Genomic DNA, 19,774 nt, shown 5'->3' on the forward strand with positions numbered 1-19,774 from the left:
GTGGGTGGGGCATGGTGCTGGGGCGGAAAGAACTCTGATTGAAGCCTCCAGTCCTGTCTAGTTTATTCTAGTGTTCTTCAGATATATCACCATTTCCTGTAAGCCCTGATGTGGAAGAGGATCAGAATTTCCATTGCAATTTCCTCTTTGACCAGTGGGATATTATATACATATATGGAGAGAGGGAGAGGGAGAGGGGGAGAGAGAGAGAGAGAGAAAGAGACTGAATATGAAGAAGTGGCTCACACAAGTATGGAGGCTGACAAGCCCCAGGATGTGCCATCTGACTCAGGAAAGCCGGTGAACCAAGGGAGCCGATGGTGTGAATCCCAGTTGGAGGACAGGAGAAGATGACCTGAGATGACCCAGCTCGTCAATGAGGCAGAAAAATGGGGAATTCCTCCTTCCTCCGTCTTTTGTTTTATTCAAGCCCTCAGTTGATTGGACGATCTCCACGCACATGGGGTGGGGGCCATTTACTGAGTCCACGGGCTCAAACGCTAATCTTCTCTGGAAGCACCTGGAAAAAAATGTTCAATCTGGGTAACCCATGGCCGTCAGTTGCCCCGTAAAATTAACCATCACAACTACACATTGTTGATGGGAGTGTAAAATGGTACAATCACTTGGAACATTTGTTTTGCAGTTTCTCGTAGGATAAGCACAGCAACCCCCTCTCTTAGGTATTCCTTCAAGGTACAGGAAAACATAGGCCCGTACAAAGACCATTAAAAGAATTTTTTTATTCGTTAACAGTTCAAACTGTTCAAAACAGTGCACACAGTTCAAAACTGGGCCAAGTCAAATTGCATCAAAGGGTGGCTGTAGCCACGAAGTGTGTGGTCTGGTCCCACAGGAGAGCGCTGCGTATAACAGCATCAGAAAGGACAGTAGCAGAAAGAAATAAACTGCACTCAGTGGCTGAGATGAACCTCAAACACACTGCGTGGCATGAAAAGAGAACAGACCTGGAGCACACCCTCTGCCCAGAGCTGCGTGTCCTTCTCTACAGAAACGACCGCCGGGGTGGGTGTGTGGGTGCCTTCGCTCAGCCCCAAACCAGCGGGCTGGGCCGGAGGCGGCTGGCGAATGGGAGGGGCTCCAGCCCCCGTGCCCTGATCCGGGCCGCTCCCTCACTCGCTCTCGCTCGCCCTTCCGCGGCTGCAGCATCTCCACTCCGCCCCGCCCCTACCCGCGTCCCCTCCGAGGGCAAAGGGACACGAGGGGGCGGGGGAGGGAAAGCAAAGCCAAGAAGCGGCGACGAGGCGGAGGAACCCGGCAAGATCAGTGAGGCGGGTCCCGCGGCTGCCGTTTCTGGCGTCACGGGAATCTGGAGGGCGAGAAGGAAGCATTGTTCCAGGCGGAGACAGGGCTGTTCTGTTCCCAGAGCCCTTGCCGCGAGGCCCGAGCTGTTTTCTCGCTTTGCTCCGTGTCCAGCGGGGGAGGCGAAGGGCCCCGAGAAGGGCAGGCATCGCCCACCAGCCGCAGACGTGGGTCGGGAGCTGGGTGCAAGGCCTCCATCCCAGGGCTTCAGGTTCACAGGCAGGCTCCCCTGAGGCCGGCAGGTGACACCTGGACTTGTGTGGGCTGGAGCGCTGTGTCTCTTCCCTCTCTCCATCCCCCCCCTCCCCTCTTCTCCTCTGGCAGGACAGTTCAGAGTTTGGGGAGCTGGAGCTGGAAAGGAATGTCCAAGAAGGGACAGAGAAGGAGGACGGGTGTTCTAGAAGCTTCTTTCCTGCTCGGAGAGCCCTGGTTCTGCCCAGAATAAGCTCTAATTCTCAGAAGGGTAAGCACAGGGGTCGTCGGTGCCGAGGAGACACGCAGTCAGGAAGGTGCCATGATTCGAGGAGCCCAAAGGAATGCCCCGCACCCCACTCCTGTGTGTAGGTACATCTGTTTTTCTGTCCTGGTGGCCTGAGCTTCTCCGCTGGTGAGAAGTAGGGCATCTGCAGCCCCTGCCGTCCTGTAAGAGGCCAGCACACCTCAGGGTTGGGCAGTCAGCCACCTTGACCTTATTATCATCCAGGACTGCTAGGAAGAGCAGGGGGAGGGGGAATGGAGGGGGAGGAGGAGGGCCATGTCTGGGCTCTGGGAATTCTGGTGCCGAGTGGTCCGAGCAGCGGAGGAGAGGAAGGAGGCTGCAGTGGACAGAGAGGCTCAGACCGACCCCGCCCGCAGTCCCTGCTTCTAGTTCTCCCCCGTTTCTGGAGCTGCGTCACCCACGAACCTCGAGGATGTTTCCTTCGCTCGGGTTCATTCCCATCCCCACAGGGATGATCCCAGCCTTGACCATCCCACGGGGCTGACCCCCCAACCACCGCTTCTCCCTCTCAGCAGGACGCTGACTCCCATTGTATCTAGAACTGGTGAGGCAGAGGGTGACCTCCCTGTGCCCACTCCCATCCACACCAGAAGGACGTGAACGCCTTTCTCGGGGACGAGGAGCCCTGCTCCTGCCCAAGGCCACCTCGGCTACTTGGTAGTCCAGGTTCAGACCTCTGCTTCCATCCACCCCACAGATCCCCACCCCCAACTTCCAGACCTTCATCACGGTGCCTGCAGGCGGGCCCCACCTCTGCTTCTGGGACCCTTCACGTGAACTCTGAACGAGGGTCTGTGTCTGCAGAACCCGACCTGAGATGCTCACCGCTTCAATTCCCAGCTCCCCTGCCCGCTGCGCCGCCTCCTGCCTGGCTGTTGTGACACAGCTATGACCTAGCGGACACATGTGTGTCTGCTCCCAGTGCCCGACACAGAGCTCCGCAATCCCCTGGGGCTTCCTGGGTGATGGGAGCATGTTTGTTCTAGTGAGGCAGCTCCCGGATGGCTCAGAAATACTGAGCCAGGATGAGAGGCTTGGAACTTCCAGCCCCACCCCCATCCTCAGGGAGGGGAGAGGGCTGGAGATTGAGTTAACGATGGATCATGCCTACGTGATGAAGCCTCCATACAAATTCACAAACTATGGGGTTCGGAGAGCTTCCAGGTGGATAGACACATCCCCAACTCCATGGGATGGAAGCTCCTGCCCCCAGGACCCTCCCAGACCTCGCCCTCTGTGCCCCTTCATCTGGCGGTTCGTCCGTATCCTTTAGTCTTATCCTTTAGTAGGTAATAAACCGGTAAACGTAAGCAGTGTTTGCCTGAGTTCTGTGAGCAAATCCCTGAACCCAAGAAAGGGCTTGTGGGGACCCAAGTCCCCCCTCTCTTGTGAGAGAGCTGGGCTGGTGTGTGGAGCTGGGCATCGTGGCACCAAGCCCTCAGCTGCGGGATGTGACGCTAACTCCGTGTGGATGGTAGCACACCCAGCTGGTGTCGGAGGATTGGTTGGCGTGCGAAAAAACCCACACGCTTGGTGTCGGAAGTGTTGTGAGTAGAAGTTCTTTCTCTTGCCATCACTCTGCTGAAACATCTGGCTGAGGACCCGGTTGGTCCCCGGCTGCTGCCCCCGGGCAGCGAGCAGGCAGCTCTGTCTCTGTGCCGAGCTCTGCACCCTGAGGCCTGGCTGCTCGAAGCTGCCTTCTCCCTTAGCTGACACGGTGCCTTCCTGGTTAAGGTGTTTTCAGACCTGCCCGTTTCTCCGCCTACACTCTCTCCCACCCTACAGTCAGCTTTCAAGATCACAGGCCAGGCTGTGTCATGTGTCTCTGTTTTCCCTTTTTAAGTTTCATCCTCCTGACGGCCAGTCTCTGCACAGCAGCCAGAGGATGCACAAAGCAGATCGGATGCAGTCACGCCGAATCTCAGAGACCTAGGATGGTTCCCTCCCAACCTCCAGCAGAATCAAGTCCCCACCTCTACTTTACAGAAATGTAAGCTCAGGTGAGCACACAGATGCAAAAGCAGGTGGAAGGTGGCTTGTGCCTCTGCCTTGCTCTTTACCTGCAGGCTGCAGAGCTCAAGCGCAGCTTGGAGTGTATAATTGCAGCTGACCCTTGAACGGGTTTGAATGGGTTTGGACTACAAGGGTCTGCTTATATGCGAATTTTTTTCTCAATAAGCGTAGTACCTGTATTTTCGTTTTACAGATCTTTAAATTGACTAAGTTTGGGGAAAGTTTGTGTTTGATTAGAGATCACAATATGTGGAATCAAAAGAACTAGGGGTTGAGTCCTGATCCCATCCAGACTGTTTCAGCTTCCTGCCCTTGGCTGAGTCATGGACCATTTCCTTTGTTTCTGAGGCAGAGATAGCAGTACCCATGTTTTCGATGGCTTGGGGGTCAGTGCTCCCACCCCCCCATTGTTCAAGGGTCAGCTGCGTTGGTTTCTGCCTTTCCCACTAGACCGTGTTAGCAGATCACACTACAGTTTAATTCTTGTAGTTATTCGAAAGATTAACTAATGAGGCAGCTCCTGGAATGATAAAGTGGAGAATTCTGACAACACCAAGTGTCGGCAAGGCTGTGGGACGACTGGAATTCTTGTATGTTGGTGATGGGGGCACAGATAGGACATTGTATTGGGAACACCGCCTGCAGTCTCATAAATTAAGTGTATAAGTGCCATCTGACCCAGCAATTCCACTAGGTATTTATCCCAACTACATAAAAAGACTTGTACGAGGAGTGTTCTTGGCAGCTTTATTCAAAACAGCCCCTATGGAGACAACCCATCAATAAATAGGTGACTAGATAAATAAATCCTGTTACATCCATACAACGGAATGCTACTCGGTAATCAAAAATAACAATACTGAGGGCTTCCCTGGTGGCGCAGTGGTTGAGAATCTGCCTGCCGGTGCAGGGGACACGGGTTCGAGCCCTGGTCTGGGAGGATCCCACATGCCGCGGAGCAACTAGGCTCGTGAGCCACAACTACTGAGCCTGCGCGTCTGGAGCCTGTGCTCCGCAACAAGAGAGGCCGCGATAGTGAGAGGCCCGCGCACCGCGATGAAGAGTGGCCCCCACTTGCCACAACTAGAGAAAGCCCTCGCACAGAAACGAAGACCCAACACAGCCAAAAATAAATATTAAAATAATTAATTAATTAATTAATTTAAAAAAAATGTTATGGTTAAAAAAAAAAACTCTCTTCTCTATACAAGTGCTGACCAATAGAAATACAACATAAGCTAGAAGTGCACATTAAAATTTAAAAAAAAAAAAAGAACAATATTGATAAATCTGCAAAGGTTAACTGAGTGAAAGAAGTCAGACATGTAGGACTGTCTATTCCCATGTACATGAAGTTCTGGAACAGGCAAAATAATCTACAGTGAAGTCTAGGGCAAGAGGGGGGATGGCTTGGGAGGAGCCCCACCAGGGCACTTGGGGCGATGGAGATGTTGGCTGGGGTGCCGGTAATATAGGTGTATGCATTTTTCATCTCATTTTCAAACTCATCTCACTGTATATTTAAAATGGGTCCATTGACTTTATAGTATGTAAATTGTACCTCAAGGGAGTTCTTTTTTTAATAAATTTATTTATTTTATTTATTTATTTTTGGCTGCGTTGGGTCTTCGTTGCTGTGCACGGGCTTCATCTAGTTGCGGCGAGCGGGGGCTACTCTTTGTTGCGGTGCGCGGGCTTCTCATTGTGGTGGCTTTGCTTGTTGCAGAGCACGGGCTCTAGGCGCGCGGGCTTCAGTAGTTGTGGCTCGCGGGCTCAGTAGCTGTGGCTTGTGAGCTCAGTAGTTGTGGCGCACGGGCTTAGTTGCTCCGAGGCATGTGGGATCTTCCTGGACCAGGGCTCAAACCCGTGTCCCCTGCATTGGCAGGCAGATTCTCAACCACTGCACCACCAAGGAAGCCCCGAGTTCATTTTTTTTAAGTGAGTCAGATATCAAGGTAAAGAAGAGGCAGAATTTGAAGTGAGTTTTTTTTAAAGAGACTATTCTTTTTAAGATTTTTTTTTTTGATGTGGACCATTTTTAAAGTCTTTATTGAATTTGTTACAATATTGCTTCTGTTTTATGTTTTGGTTTTTTGGCCTCAAGGCATGTGGGATCTTAGCTCCCTGACCAGGGATCGAACCGGTACCCCTGCATTGGAAGGCGAAGTCTTAACCACTGGACTGCAAGGGAATCCCTGAAGTGAGTTTTAATGTGATAAAGAAACACTGTGACTGTTAGAGTTCATCATCCCTGCGGCCTCCTTTCAGACTCTCAAGGCTGTCCCTCCTTCCTCTCTAATTAAACTTACTTCTTTGGGGGCAGCAATATTTGATATAAAATTTAAACAATTTCATGTTCAATTCTATTATTTTTCTCTTTGGTTTACTTATGTGGATGGAAACACTGTGTTTTATATTATAGTTCCAAATGGATGGTATTGTAGCTTTGTTAGGTTTTGTGTGCTTGCCTGGGTATAAAGCATCAATCAGAGCAATACTGTCACAGATATTAACTTCAACTAATGATCAGGATAAGTTCTGTGTCACAAGCCACCTTCAGCTTAGGGACACTGGGTCTACCAGACACTCCCCCATAAGGTGCCAATTTTACTGGCAAGTCCTTAGTACCAATAGATTCAGTTTTCTTACTACATCCCAAATCAGACATTTTAATTAGCTTTTATCACTTTTTACCTTTTTTGATTTTCACCTAATTATCCCCAAATTTAAATCTGACTGAATTATTTAACAAGCAGACAACAAAGAAGCTATTCTCAAATACAAAGAGCCCCACCCTTTCTGGTTCTTGGCCCCTGCTGGGTCAGATCCAGCCAAGATTTGAAAGCATTTGAGAGAAAGCTATGACTCAGTGTATGCTCACAGTATTGTTGTTTTCCTATTTCCTTCCCAAATGAAACTTAGACAAGACCACCATATTGCCGAAGATGAAAAAAATCAACAAACTAATTTGAGGGGGAAAATGATACCATTTTCTGAAATCTCCTAAGCATTTCCTTTTCTGAAAACAGACATGGGAATCTTAATTGAAAATGATAAGCTAGTTAAACATTACTCATAAGAAGCAACACCCTGGGGTAATAAAATGTGCATTTGGCTGAAAATAGAAAGATGTATGTCTTCACCTTAGCCATGCTTCAACTAGTTGGATGACTGGATAAAGTGTTTAATTTCTCAGCCCTGTGAGTTGGGATGGATGATCTCACACTTCCCCCCAGTAATACAATGGGGAATAGATAGCCTCTTTTTCTGATAAGGGGTTAATACCCAAAATATATATAAAGGACTCATACAACTCAGTAGCCAAAAAAACCAAACAGACAATCTAATTAAAAATGGGCAGAGGAACTGAATAGACATTTTTCAAAAGAAGACATACAAATGGCCAACAGGCATATGAAAAGATGTTCAACATCACTAATCATCAGGGAAATACAAATCAAAACCACAATGAGACATCACCTCACACCAGTTAGAATGGCTATTATCAAAACGACAAGAAATGTGTTGGTGAGGATGTGGAGAAAAGGGAACCCTTGTGCACTGTTGGTGGGAAAGTAAATTTGTGCAGCCACTATGGAAAATAGTATGTAGAGTCCTAAAAAAATTAAAAATAGAACTACCATATGGTCCAGTAATCCCACTTCTGGGTATTTATCCAAACGAAACAGAACTGCTATCTGGAAAAGATATCTGCATCCCCATGTTCACCACAGCATTATTCACAATAGCCAAGACATAGAAACAACCCAAGTGTCCATCAACATATTACTGGATGAAGAAGGTGTAGTGTGTGTGTGTGTGTGTGTGTGTGTATATGTGTATATATATACATATATATATATGTATACATATGTGTATATAGAGATTGTATTGACAGTTGCCAGAGATGAGGGTGGGGAATGGGCGAAATGGGTGAAGAGGGTCAAAAGCTACCAACTTGCAGTTATAAGATAAGTTCTGGGGATGTAATGTACAGCATGGTGACTAAAGTTAACAATATTGTATAGTTGAAAGTTGCTAGGAGAGTAGATCTTAAAAGATCACAAGAAAAACATTGTGTAACCATGTAAGGGGATGGATGTTAACTAGAATTACTGCGATGATTATTTCACAATATACACATATATCAAATCATTATGTTGTACACCTGAAACTAATACAATGCTATATGTCAAATATATCTTTTTAAAAAAATTGGAAAAACAATAAAAGTCAAGCCCGAACTTCCTTGTAAATGTAATGAAGCCTTTAATGACACAGGGGAAGAAAAAAGAGTGGTGGTGGCTGTGCTCTTATCCCTTGTATCACTATTTATTACTTGTATCACTATATATTACTTGTATCACTATTTATTACTTACACTACTATTTATTGCTTGTATCACTATTTATTACTTGTATTACTATTGCTTGTATCACTATTTATTGCTTGTATCACTATTTATTACTTGTATCACTATTTATGGCTTGTACTGCTGTTACTTGCACCCAGTGGATGCTGAGGGATTCTGTTTTGCCAGGCCACGCAGGAAAGCAGGGCGGATTCCTACTTCATCTCCGCTGAAACTGGCCCCCAGTCTGCTCCCTTCTCCCTCCATGAAGCCCCAGTTCTAGAAGGTGGTCCAGCCCTTCTCCCTAAACCCACACTGATAGATTCTGCCCCCTGAACGAGGTTCATCACTGCCCTTCTCCTACCGGTCCACAAAGTGGAAGTACAGGGCTTGGTGAGTGGAGCTCTTGGATTTCAGCTGCCACAAGTCCCTCGTGCAGTCAACAACCTGCACATCCATACAGGCCACACCTGTGCCCTCAGAGCTCCCATCTAACTCGGGGCTTAAGACTTGTCTCCGTTGTAGCCCCCGCCGCCTAGCGGTTTCTTCTTTCTCTGAACCCCTATAGGTCAGGTTGTTTGTTTGTGATGCTCTAAAACGCATTTTAAACTTGGGTTGTATGATTTTTAAGGCCACTTCCGTTCCTGAGGTTCTGATCCTCGGAAGGGCTGGCTGTCAGTTTAAAATATAAAATTAAGTCGAGATATTTACTTTCCTATATTAAGTCATTCAACACTCGTCAGAGGCATTGCCCCGGGTTTCAGGAGGAGGAAGCGGACACGAGACACGCTGTGTCCCCACCCAGACCCTGTTATTAGTCGGGCCAGGTTTCAACCTCGGACACTGACCGTGAGCCATTGAACGTCTCCTGGCGGCTCTATTCCTGTGATCAATCTCATTTTTAAAGCCTCCTTATAAGTCAAGGATCACAGCCACATCCCTCGTTTGAGGCTCAAACTGAAACCGTGGGTAATGAGTCAGTCCATTGCACCTGCCGTCACTAATCAAGGTCATTTTAAGACTTCATATCCTCCAAGCGGCAGGAAGCCTAAACAGTAAGCTGTTTGCCCAAGCTGTTTTCCAGCAGCTTGGAGGCTCAGGTGCCTCGAGCTTAGGCTGAGCCGGTTGAGACTGGAGAGGAGCACTGACCCCTCAACTGGGCCTGCCCAAGCACTAGAGACTTGGTGACCTTGGGGAGGCCTGGCGCCTAGTTACGCCTGCGCAGAAGGACCCTTACGCACCTCCTCCTCCCTTTCCCTGCACCCTCCCCGCACTGCCCACGCCCCCCACGTGCTACACGCCTCAGCCCGCCCCCCCGTCCCCCACGTGCCCCAACATCGCCTGCCTCAGCCAGCCCCCCCACGCCCCCACCCGCGGCCTCAGCCCGCCCCCCACGTGCCCCACGCCCCCCCCGCCTCAGCCCGCCCCCCCGTCCCCCACGTGCCCCAACATCGCCTGCCTCAGCCAGCCCCCCCACGCCCCCACCCGCGGCCTCAGCCCGCCCCCCACGTGCCCCACGCCCCCCCCGCCTCAGCCCGCCCCCCACGTGGCCCACGCCCCCCCCCCCGCCTCAGCCCGCCCCCCACGTGCCGCACGCCTCAGCCCGTCCCCCGTCCCACAGGCCCCCCGCCTCAGCCCGCCCCCCACGTGCCGCGCGTCCCCCACGTGCCCCACGCCGCCCAGGCCCCACCCCTTCCGGCCGCTTTATTCCTGACCCGGCAAAGCCAGGCCTTTGCTGAGGTGGGTTTGAGGCTCCCTCTCTTTTCTGGTCTGGGTGTGAATAAACCTCTCCTTGCTTCTAAACCTGTTTGCTGTGCGTTGAGCAAAACGAACTTGGTTTGGTAACAGATTTGGAAGCCGGCCGGGAGGGAGTCCGGAGGAACCTTGGCCCGAGGGTCGTGGCCCCTGTTGGGTACCAGGAGCCGGTGGCCGAGCCTGAGCCTCAGGTCCCTTGGCTCTAGGGCCGTCCCCCAGTTCCCCACCGGGCACCCCGACCTTCTGTGCTTGTTTCGTTTTGTGCCAGAAAAACGGTTTTGGGGTTTGGATAGGGAGACGTCTTCTGGGTGAGTGATCTCGTTAAAGAAACGCACCTGTGTCTCGATCGTTGGATGGTCCTGACCCGATGGTGGCTGGAGGCCCGGCTGGCGGGCGTTTGGGGGACAATAGGAAAGGTCGCGGCTCCTGAGGTACCGGGGTTGGAGGCTGGGGCTCTGGTTTTTGGTCTCATGTGTTCATGTTTGTCTTTGTTTGATTGTCTTGTTTTTAATCACGGGAACCAGGTTCAGGAGAAAAGGGAATAAAGGAGAATGAAACAGGCTATTCTGTTGGCGGCCGCCTGAACCCAGGGAAGAGCCGGCCCAAACGGAGGCCCCCATGAGGGACTCGGCAAAAGGTAGGAGGCCTCAAGCGCCCCCCCTTGAATGCGGAGCCTGATAGTGGGACCCCCCCCCCAAACGTGGATATTGCGGGCAGGAGGGAGGCTGGAAGAGTGCCCCATCCTGAGACTCTTGAAGGTAAGCAGGTGGCAGCTCAGGTGCCCCAGGTAACTGCTGATACCAGTGACCAAGGATGATCGCTCCGAGTCCGTCACTGTCTTCCATATGGGTGACGTGGCAGTGGGAAGTCAAGGGTGGGGCTTATCAACACAGGAGGTGGGGGGAACTCGGTTTTAAATATCCGGCTTTCTAAACTTCGTCTTGAGACTGTTAGTAACAGGGGTGTGCGGAGAGCCCTTGAGAAAACCTTTTCTCCGGCTGGGGAAGAACCACTGATAGCTTTCCATACATGCCTGATGGCTTCACTCTCCTTCTGGGATGAGATTGACTTAGTTAAATACCAGGGTTGCCTTTGCACGTGGACGCTGAGTGGATATTAAAGCACCACCAGAGCAGGCCTGCACGCTGCAGGCTCTATCACTCTAACCTCAAAAACAGCCTGCAGTGATTCCGGGAGCGATACCACAGAGGGTGAGTCTGGGGCAGGGGCGGATGGGGGGTGCTGGGAAGAGCGGAGATGGCCACACCTGTGCGGGTCAGGCTCTCCATGGGGGCAGACATGCTAAACTTAATGCAGTATCCATTAAAGTAGCAAGCAAAGCGTCGGGTGAACTCCTAACAGCCTCCCTGCATTATGACCCAATATACTCCTGCTGGTCATTTCGTGATTGACTGGTTCACAGGTGAATGTGTGTACATGATTGAAGAGCAATTAACAAGTTGTAGGAATTCATCCCTAGCCCCTAACCATCCTCTGCTAATGACTCTCTTCACAGACTCTTGTTGGGTTACCATCTTGGACTTGAAGGAGGCCTTTTTTGCACACCCTTGAGTTTTGAATCCCAGAAGTTGTCTGCTTTCGAATGGGAAGGTCAAGATAAAGGAGTTAAATTCTAGTACTGCTGGACAGTGCTTCCTCAGGGAGTTAAAAATTCTCACACTACTGGGAGAAATCCTGGCGAGACCTGAGGGACCTTGAACTAAATGTGGGAGCCCTGCTCCAGGATGTGGACAATGCCCTGATCACAAGTGAGACAAAGGACTCCTGAGACCAAGGTATGGGTTTGATTTCGAACTTCTTGGCTGAATATAAGGTATCCAAGTAAAAGGTAGATTCTCAGCCCTCTGTTAAATATTCTGGGGTTTTAAACTCAAGGACAGAGAGCTGCTCCCTGCCGGGAGGGAAGCTCTAGCCAGGACTGCAGTTGCCACCAGGAGACAACTGTGGGATTCCTGGGAGTGACTGGGTGCTGCTGCTACACCTGGACCCCCAAGTTTGGACTCGTAGCAAAACCCTTTTAATGAAGCTTTTAAAGGCAGTTACACAGAAACCCTAGGCTGAAATCTTGGAGGATAAACATCCAGGAGACCAGCTTCATCCCTGCTGGGCGGGACCTTATGAGAAATGCGATGGGAAACGGAAACCACGCTGCAGAAGGAAGACCGCGACCGAGATCATCCAAACCTTGCCTGGTTCCAGCCCCCGACACTGACTTCTTCCAGGGGCAGGTGAACCCCGACAGATCTTCAGTTGCTTTTCAGAAGCTGCGAGAAAGAAGTCAAGGTGAGTAGGTTTGCTGCAGTGGTGGCTTTGGTCACATCAGACGCTTCAGAAGACAATTTAAATAACTTGTTGTAAGAAGGATCTGTTCTCGTGGTAGTCCTTTGTTTCTAACTTCTCAGGCTTGGAAGGACTTCTACTTTGGTTGCGCTGGTAACCTATCAGGCTGATCACCTGACCCTTGTTTTTCCCTGGATCCCTAAAAATCCTAAATGTTAATCATGGCTGGCATTCTCTGTGCCCCTGAGGGGTATGTCTTTGCAGTTTCAGTTATCAGTCTTGGTCCTGTGGCTGCCTTGACAGCTGGTGCCTGGGTGGTATTTGTTTATTGGGATCAGCGTTAATGTCAAACCAGAAACAAGAAAATACACTCGAGTGAGTGCTTGACAGTTTGACTTCTCAAGCGCTTGTTGGATCTCTGCCCCTTAGCAGCAGGGAGTAGCCAGAGGCATCCTCATCCCTCTCCCTTGAGGTTAAGGAACGATGAGAAGATGGCGGTACTGAACCTTGAACCCGTGGGTTAGACGCACTCCACCTGCCATCCCTAACGAAGGTTGTGAAGACTTGCGTGTCCTCCAGGCAGCCTAATCAGTAAGTGTTTGTCGGAGTTGTTCTCCAGGAACTTGGAATCAGCTGTGTCGAGTTAGGGCTCAGCCAGTTGAGATGGGGTAGGACCACCGACCTCTCAACTGGGCCTGCGCCTGCACTGGAGACCTTGTGAACGTGCAGAGGCCTGGAGCCTAGTTACGCCTACGCAGAAGGACAATTACACACCTTTTTCCCATCACGGCAGCCCTATTCGCTGTCCCATTAGTACCCCAGCCCCTTGCCTTCTGGGAGGCAGATCTGAGATTTGTTCTCTAGCCTCCTTGCTTGGCTGCCTTGCAGTTAAGCCCTTTTTGCCGCAGACCTCGGCAGCTCAGCGTCTTGGCTGGCTCTGCACCAGGCAGAACGAACCTGGTTCAGTAACTGTGACAGTAATTCACTTGTGACATGTCACCTAGGAGGGTGCTCGAATGCACCATCTCCAGAAAGCCCCTGACGGGAAACTTGGTCCAGCTGGGCTCAGCACCCTCAGACGCCGGGCCTTCCCAGTTGGTCTGAAGACCCAAGTAACTCGTTACCAGAAATGGCTAGTCTTTCAGTTGTTCAGTTCTCAGAACTTGGAGGCGGCTCCTTCCTCCCAGGCCCACAGTCCTCCCTTCCCTCCTGGCGAGAGCACTTCCTGAGTGAAGGACGAAGGCTGGAGGAGCCCAGGGCTCCGGATCCGGTGGGTGTAGACCCCTCCCCCCCACCGCCGCCAGGACGGACACCAGCTGGTCCCGTGGGCCGGTCCAGCATCTCAGCTCCCAGGGAGGCGAGCCTGACCCGGAGCGAGGACGTGACTGCCCGAGGTAACCGTCTAGCTTTCGGCGGAGAGGACTAGTTAACGGCTCTCCTAACGACTAACCCTTCACGGCAGATGAAGCTGGAGGGGGAGGCTGACGCACGGCAGGCAGAGCTGTGGGCTGGAGGGAGGCCGTCCCGGGGGACAGAGGTCCCCTGCTGAGGGAACCTCATCTGCGCTCGGCCTGCTTGGGGACCTGAGGCTTCTACCCCTCCCCAGCCGCTCACCCTCGACACAGGCTGGGTCCTGTCTGTCTGCCCCTGGCAGCACGGATACTCCTACCTGGCTGTTCTCGGGTGAGCCGAGGGGTGAGGCTGTGGAGCCTGGAACTCTGGGGCTGTGAGGACCAGGCTCAGCTCACAGATGGAGGAACAAGCCGGAGGGAGGGGCCAGCTGCCCGTGGCCGCAAGGCCAGTCGTCGCCGCTGAGATCCAGGCCCGGGGCGCCGGGCTCTGTCCCCACGCGCCGTCCTGTGCTGCGGGCTGAGCGGGTGTGCCCTTGGTGCAGCGCACAGAGTGCGGGTCTCAGCCTGGGGCTTCAACACGGTAAGACGATGTTTGTGGATTTCATCAGCAGCTGTGACATAGGATTTCCTTTCCCCGATTGTACAGGTTTTTTAAAATTAACTAATTTTTGGACACGTTGGGTCTTTGTTGCTGTGCGCGGGCTTTCTCTGGTTGTGGCGAGCGGGGTCTACTCTTCTTTGTGGTGCACGGGCTTCTCACTGCAGTGGCTTCTCATTGCGGAGTACAGGCTCTAGGCGTGCTGGCTTCAGTAGTTGTGGCATGCAGGTTCAGTAGTTGTGGCTCACAGGCTCCAGAGCCCAGGCTCAGTAGTTGTGGTGCACGGGCTTAGTTGCTCTGTGGCATGTGGGATCTTCCCGGACCAGGGCTTGAACCCATGTTCCCTGCACCGCCAGGTGGATTCTTAACCACTGTGCCACTAGCGAAGTCTCTGATTGTACAGTTTTAAACGTAATGTAATAGAAACCACAGGTGTATGTATTTCAGTGTCTTCTGAGCTATGAGGAAGTGGGGTCACTTCACAAGACATAGGTCGCCTGTGCTGCCACTTCAAAATGAAGATGCGACAGGCAGGATCCCCTCCGGGGGGGATCAGGATAAGACACTCAGACTCTACGCAGGGAACCGTGTTGTCACGTCCTGGCTGATCCCGGGGCGTTGTCGCGTGACCACCGGGCCAGAGCTGGAAAGGGGGTCTCACCCCAGCAAAACCTCCGTTGTGGGAAACTGCTCACCTTTAAAAGTAAGAAGCGGACCCCGTGCTGTCAGAGCACCGAGTTCTCTGGAATTACCTGGGGCAGCAGGGGAGGAAGGTGGCCCAGGCCTCTGGGGTCTGGAGGGCTGGCCCGGGTCTGGCCTGTGCAGCCCCTCCCGATCCACCCAAGGGGCCGACCTGCAGGATGGAGCCCTGAGGAACCAGGTACGAGGCAAACCCAGGGTCAGTAACGCTTTTCCAAGAGATGGCAGGCTCTGAACGTGAAGGACAAGGGCCGAGTCCCCCGACCACTGTGGGAAATGCCGTCGTTTGCAGGGCTGAGGAGAGGGCGATGGGCAGCTGTGCCTCCTGCACGTGAGACCCCCGCCTGGTCCTGCACTGAGGGTAGGTGCTCCTTGAGCGGGACCCTGGGGGACTCTCCTGGCACTGGGTCAGTTAACACATCTCTCCCGGGTAGCTGCCGCTCACGTTCCTGCTGTTCCCCGCGGGCTCCGGCGACCACTGCTCTGTGCTCTGCAGATGCCCCGTTTCTTACAGATCCAAGGTCTGTGGCAGTCCTGCGTTGAGCAAATCTGGTGCCGATTCTCCAACTGCATTTGCTCATTTTGTCATGTTTTAGTTATTCTTAGAGTGTTTCAGACTTCATCATTTGATGTGTGACAGTGATTTTACTGATTCTGACTTGGAAAACTCAGGTGCTGGTTAGTGTTTTTTAGCGATGAAGTGTTAAGGTGTGTAGGCTGTTCAGATGTAAGTCTGTATACATAACAGATTGAAACATAGTGTAAGCAAGCTTTATATGCACCGGAACACTCACCAAGTCGTGTGATTCGTGTTGTTGTGATCAGTTTCCGGTGATGGAGAGATCTTGGGTTCACATCTGAGGTCTGCCTGTCACACGCCCCAGGGGAGCCTGTGGAGCTCTGGGAACAGGACTGGGGCTCCAGGAACGCTGCGCCCCCCTGCACCCTGTAGAAGGGACAGCCTGGACCAGTGTGACAAAAGTGACAAGTGGTCTGGAGCAGAGGAGGGTCACAGTCTCTCCCGGACCAAACTGGTTGGGCTCCTCTGAGCAGTTCCCAACTAGGCCCTGACCCTTCAGGCTTCAGCGTCTGTATTTTCATTGTCCATTTTAGCAAGATTCCTGTTGTGTCAGTTTAGCCAGAGCTCCCCAGGCTCAACTTCTGACCACCATCAATATCTGACTAGATTCCTCATCCCCCTTCCTCCCCCTAATGAGGTCTGACCCTCTGGTCTGCCCTCAGCATGAATCCTGTATGTCGGTTTAGTGCTATGATCTGAATGTGTGTCCTCCAAACTCCTGTCGAATCCTAATGCCTGAAGTGATGGTGTTGGCCTTTGGGAGGTGATGATGTCATGAGGGTGGAGCCCCTGTGAATGGGATTAGTGCCCTGATAAGAGACCCCAGAGAGCCCCCAGCCCTTCCGCCACGTGAAGACACAGGGAGAAGATGCCGTCTGTGAACCAGGAAGAAGCCTCACCAGACATTGAATCTGCTGGCACCTTGATCCTGGACGTCCAGTCTCTAGGCTGTGAGGACTCGACTCGTGTTTAAGCCCCCAGTCCGGTCCTGTTAGAGCAGCTCAGACAGACACCTCCACCCCTGCTGTTTCCTCTGACTTCCTGTTGGTGGCACCACCCTGCTCCTGGCTGTCACCCCCACAGTGGGAGGTGAGTCCGACTTGTCCCCCATGTACAACCCCAGGGCAGGAATGAATCCCTCTCGCCTAGATCTTCTACCGTCTTGACAAGTGTTGGGTGGGACAGCGACGGGGACCTAAGGATGGAGGGGTGGCTGCCGTGCGTTCTATCAGGCAGTGTCCTCATGTGTTTGGTCTCAGGACTGGACAACTCTTGACTTTACAGAGGAGAGTGTGGAGCTGGGATTTGGTGGGCTGTATCGATAGTTGTCTCAGTTTTCATTTATGGTAATCACTAAAATATAGTAAGCCCATTATATACTAACATAAAACATTTCTTGTTTTATGAGAACTGCTTTCCAAAAACAACCCTCTACTGAGAAGAGTAAATTATACATTTTTGTCATCTTATCCTCGACTGACAGAAGCGAGAAGCGTTAACACCTGTTTCTGCATTTGTTGGTCGTAACGGTACCAGTGCCTAGAACCCCGGGCCGTAACTGGGGGAACGTGAGTGTGGAGGGAATAATGCCCTGGGGCTGATGGGAACCCAGCTGTGACTTCTGGGGCCCCAGGCCACCCCCAGGGAACTGCGCCGGCAGCCTGGCCGGCATGTGAGGTCTGCAGCTCCGACCCTGAGAGCAGGGCTGCTGGGGGACCGTCAGCTGAGGGCGGCTGTGTGCCCACTCTAGCAACAGGGTCGCTCTGCCGTGTGGACCAGGCTGTAGGGAGCAACGGGGCAGTCGCGGAGGCTGGGAAGCTGGGGAGACGTGGGTGGAGGTGATGGTGTGCCTTCCGGTTACATCCTTCAGGCAAGCCAGCAGGACCTGCTGACGGAGTGGATGTTCAGGCATCAAACGGCGGAATCGAGGACGATGCCAGGAGTTCTGACGTAAACAGGCAGTAAAGATGAAGCTGAAGGAAGACAGGCTGTTGAGGAGAAAATCAAAGCTGGTTTGGGGTGGAGTGGAGCCCGACGCCTGCCCAACACACCGGACGAGATGTTCGAGGGAAGCTGGCTGTGCAGCCGGGGCGGAGGTAAAACCTGGGAGCCTGTGGGAAACAGATGTGGCTGAAAGCTGGGCCGGGGGGCGCCCGTGGAGGGCACGATGGAGGAGAGGCTGGGAGACGGGGGAAAGCAGCGGGAGGACGGAAGGATCAAGACGGGGTCGTGTCCAGGACCCCCAGGAGGAGCCTCGTGAAGGGGAACGAGCGAGTGAACGCCGTCAGGGTCCGGTACCGGTGTCCATGGGGCGGGGACGGGTGGCGGGAGGTGGTGAGGGAGCCAGGCCTGTCGATGGGGGGGTGGGGCAGAGGGCGCAGGCGGCTAGGGACGGGTGGGGGGGTGGGGGGGGTGGGGGGGTGGGGGGGGTGGGGGGGCCGCATGTATGGGAGATCCTTGCCGGGTGTTCCGTGAAGAGGGAAAGTGGTGGTTGGAGGAGTGAACTCCCGGGACCTCTCAGTGTCGGGAGCTGTCGCTGCACGTTTGTGGGCTGACCGTCATAAAGCAGAAGAGGAAACGGTCAGGTGCAGGGGGAGGGCGGCTGCTGAGAAAGGCCTGGACGGCCCCTGGCACCAGCGCGAAGAGGCCTTAGATGGGACGCGGACGGGGCCCTCGAGGCAGTGGGAGAGGTGGACTTGAAGGTGAGAAGATCTGGATGTTCTCTTCGGTGTAGAGGCTCAGATCCCCCTCCCCGCCGCCTGGGCTCTGATGTCCGAGACCCTCCGGACACCCTCCTCTTACAGGGCCGACTTGATCTGCCTCTGACCGTGGTGGGTCCCAGCTCCTGCCCCGTCCTCCCCAAACCCCAGCCTGTATCCACACAGGTGCAGGCTACTCCCTGGGTGCACAGTAAACACTCGTGTACCCAGTAGCGTGTACACACGGTGAAACCTTTACCTCTTTGAGATCTTGTTTTATGTGTCCTACCCATAAATACCCGGAAGCAGGATTTCGGGGTCATGGGGCAGGTCTGTTAGCTTCCTGAGCAACCTCCCCAGTCTGACAGAAAGCGACCGGGTGATGCAGGAGGTGGACACCTGGAATGACCCCCAGGCCGGGCAGCTCCGTGACCCTGCTGGGCGGGGCCCAGGGGAAGCTGAGCGGGGAGGCTGGCGGGATGCAAGAGGGTGGGCCGTGGGGCTCCGTGTTGGGGAAGCCCGGATCCTGCAGATCCTGGCTGCGTCCTGTCCTCTGCAGACACACGTGCACGGAGGCCTCCTGTTCTGCTCCGCGGGCAAGGATGCCGGCGACTGGGGAGGCCGGCCTGGGAACACCGCCACCTGCCAGTCTCCCAGCGAGGTGACCACACGCAGAGCTGGTGACTACTGCTCCTCGCCCGCTGAGCGTTCTCCAGAGACACTTCTGCCACTGCCACTGCTGCGACAGATGCTGTCACCTCCGCACTTAGTGCCTACTGAATGCGTACCGTGCAGCAGGTACTGCAGGACCTGGAGCAGGTCATCCCAGGGGGCCCTACAGCAGCCCGTGTCACAGGGAACGAGGGACCCGGCGGAGGACTGTCTCTGGCTCCTGACACAGTCGGGGCTGGCCCCAGGTCCCTGTCGCCGTGAGAGGCCCGGCCCCTCACTGGCCGGCTTTAGTTATAATGCCCACTGTGCTCGCGAGTCTGGGGGTTGCCTGGGCCTGGCCGGGCCGGACGGGTCTCAGGCGCCTCACAGCCCAGTGGGTGGGCAGGCGGCTGGCAGAGCGAAGGCCGAAGCTCTCAGGCCGCCCACCCCCTTCTGGGCGGGCATACAGGGCCGGGAGACGCATGCGGCCGTGCTTAGACCTCGTCCATCTCAGGAGCAGGGCCGGGGCCGGAGCCCAGGGAGCACGGACCTACCCGCTGTGCCACATGAACACGGGAGAAGGGTGACCTGCAGATGCTCAGGCCGGGCTGACGCCTCATCTCTGAGAGGAGCAGCCTGAGACAGACCAGAGCTGCCTCCCCGCCCAGGAAGAAGAGTCTGGAGAGACGGGAAGAAGACCCGGCAATGCCAGGACAGCGGGGACTGCATGTGACCTTGAACAGTGTGGGGGATGGGTCCCTGCCCCAGCCTCACGGTTATGTCTGCGTAACCGCACTGAGGTGTAGTCAGTTAGCAGCGTTCCTTTCCGATATACAGTGTGGCGATTCCAAACTTTTACATTGTACACACAGTTACTATGAAGCATCGCCTGTGTTCTCTGTGTTGTACAATACATTCTTCAAGCTTACTGTATACGTAGTAGCTTGTACCTC

The 19,774-nt window shown here is 53.4% G+C and overlaps 4 long non-coding RNA genes across 4 annotated transcripts; all 4 read left to right on the forward strand.

Annotated features, from left to right (window-relative positions):
- Nucleotides 1-3,488: 3,488 nt before the first annotated feature.
- LOC133081415 (uncharacterized) lies at nucleotides 3,489-8,461 on the forward strand. Its single transcript, XR_009698809.1, has 3 exons — nucleotides 3,489-3,822; nucleotides 5,940-6,035; nucleotides 8,376-8,461. It is a non-coding gene; the product is annotated as an uncharacterized LOC133081415 (long non-coding RNA).
- A 2,022-nt stretch (nucleotides 8,462-10,483) lies between these two features.
- Nucleotides 10,484-11,769, forward strand: LOC133081407 (uncharacterized). Its single transcript, XR_009698806.1, has 3 exons — nucleotides 10,484-10,578; nucleotides 11,120-11,152; nucleotides 11,458-11,769. It is a non-coding gene; the product is annotated as an uncharacterized LOC133081407 (long non-coding RNA).
- A 419-nt stretch (nucleotides 11,770-12,188) lies between these two features.
- Nucleotides 12,189-13,646, forward strand: LOC133081325 (uncharacterized). Its single transcript, XR_009698778.1, has 3 exons — nucleotides 12,189-12,245; nucleotides 12,715-12,833; nucleotides 13,430-13,646. It is a non-coding gene; the product is annotated as an uncharacterized LOC133081325 (long non-coding RNA).
- Nucleotides 13,647-16,955: 3,309 nt separating this feature from the next.
- On the forward strand, nucleotides 16,956-17,771 carry LOC133081326 (uncharacterized). The gene is made up of 3 exons (XR_009698779.1): nucleotides 16,956-17,039; nucleotides 17,342-17,567; nucleotides 17,709-17,771. It is a non-coding gene; the product is annotated as an uncharacterized LOC133081326 (long non-coding RNA).
- Nucleotides 17,772-19,774: the final 2,003 nt, after the last annotated feature.

Source organism: Eubalaena glacialis, chromosome 20 (genome assembly GCF_028564815.1).
Source record: "Eubalaena glacialis isolate mEubGla1 chromosome 20, mEubGla1.1.hap2.+ XY, whole genome shotgun sequence".
NCBI lineage: Eukaryota > Metazoa > Chordata > Mammalia > Artiodactyla > Balaenidae > Eubalaena > Eubalaena glacialis.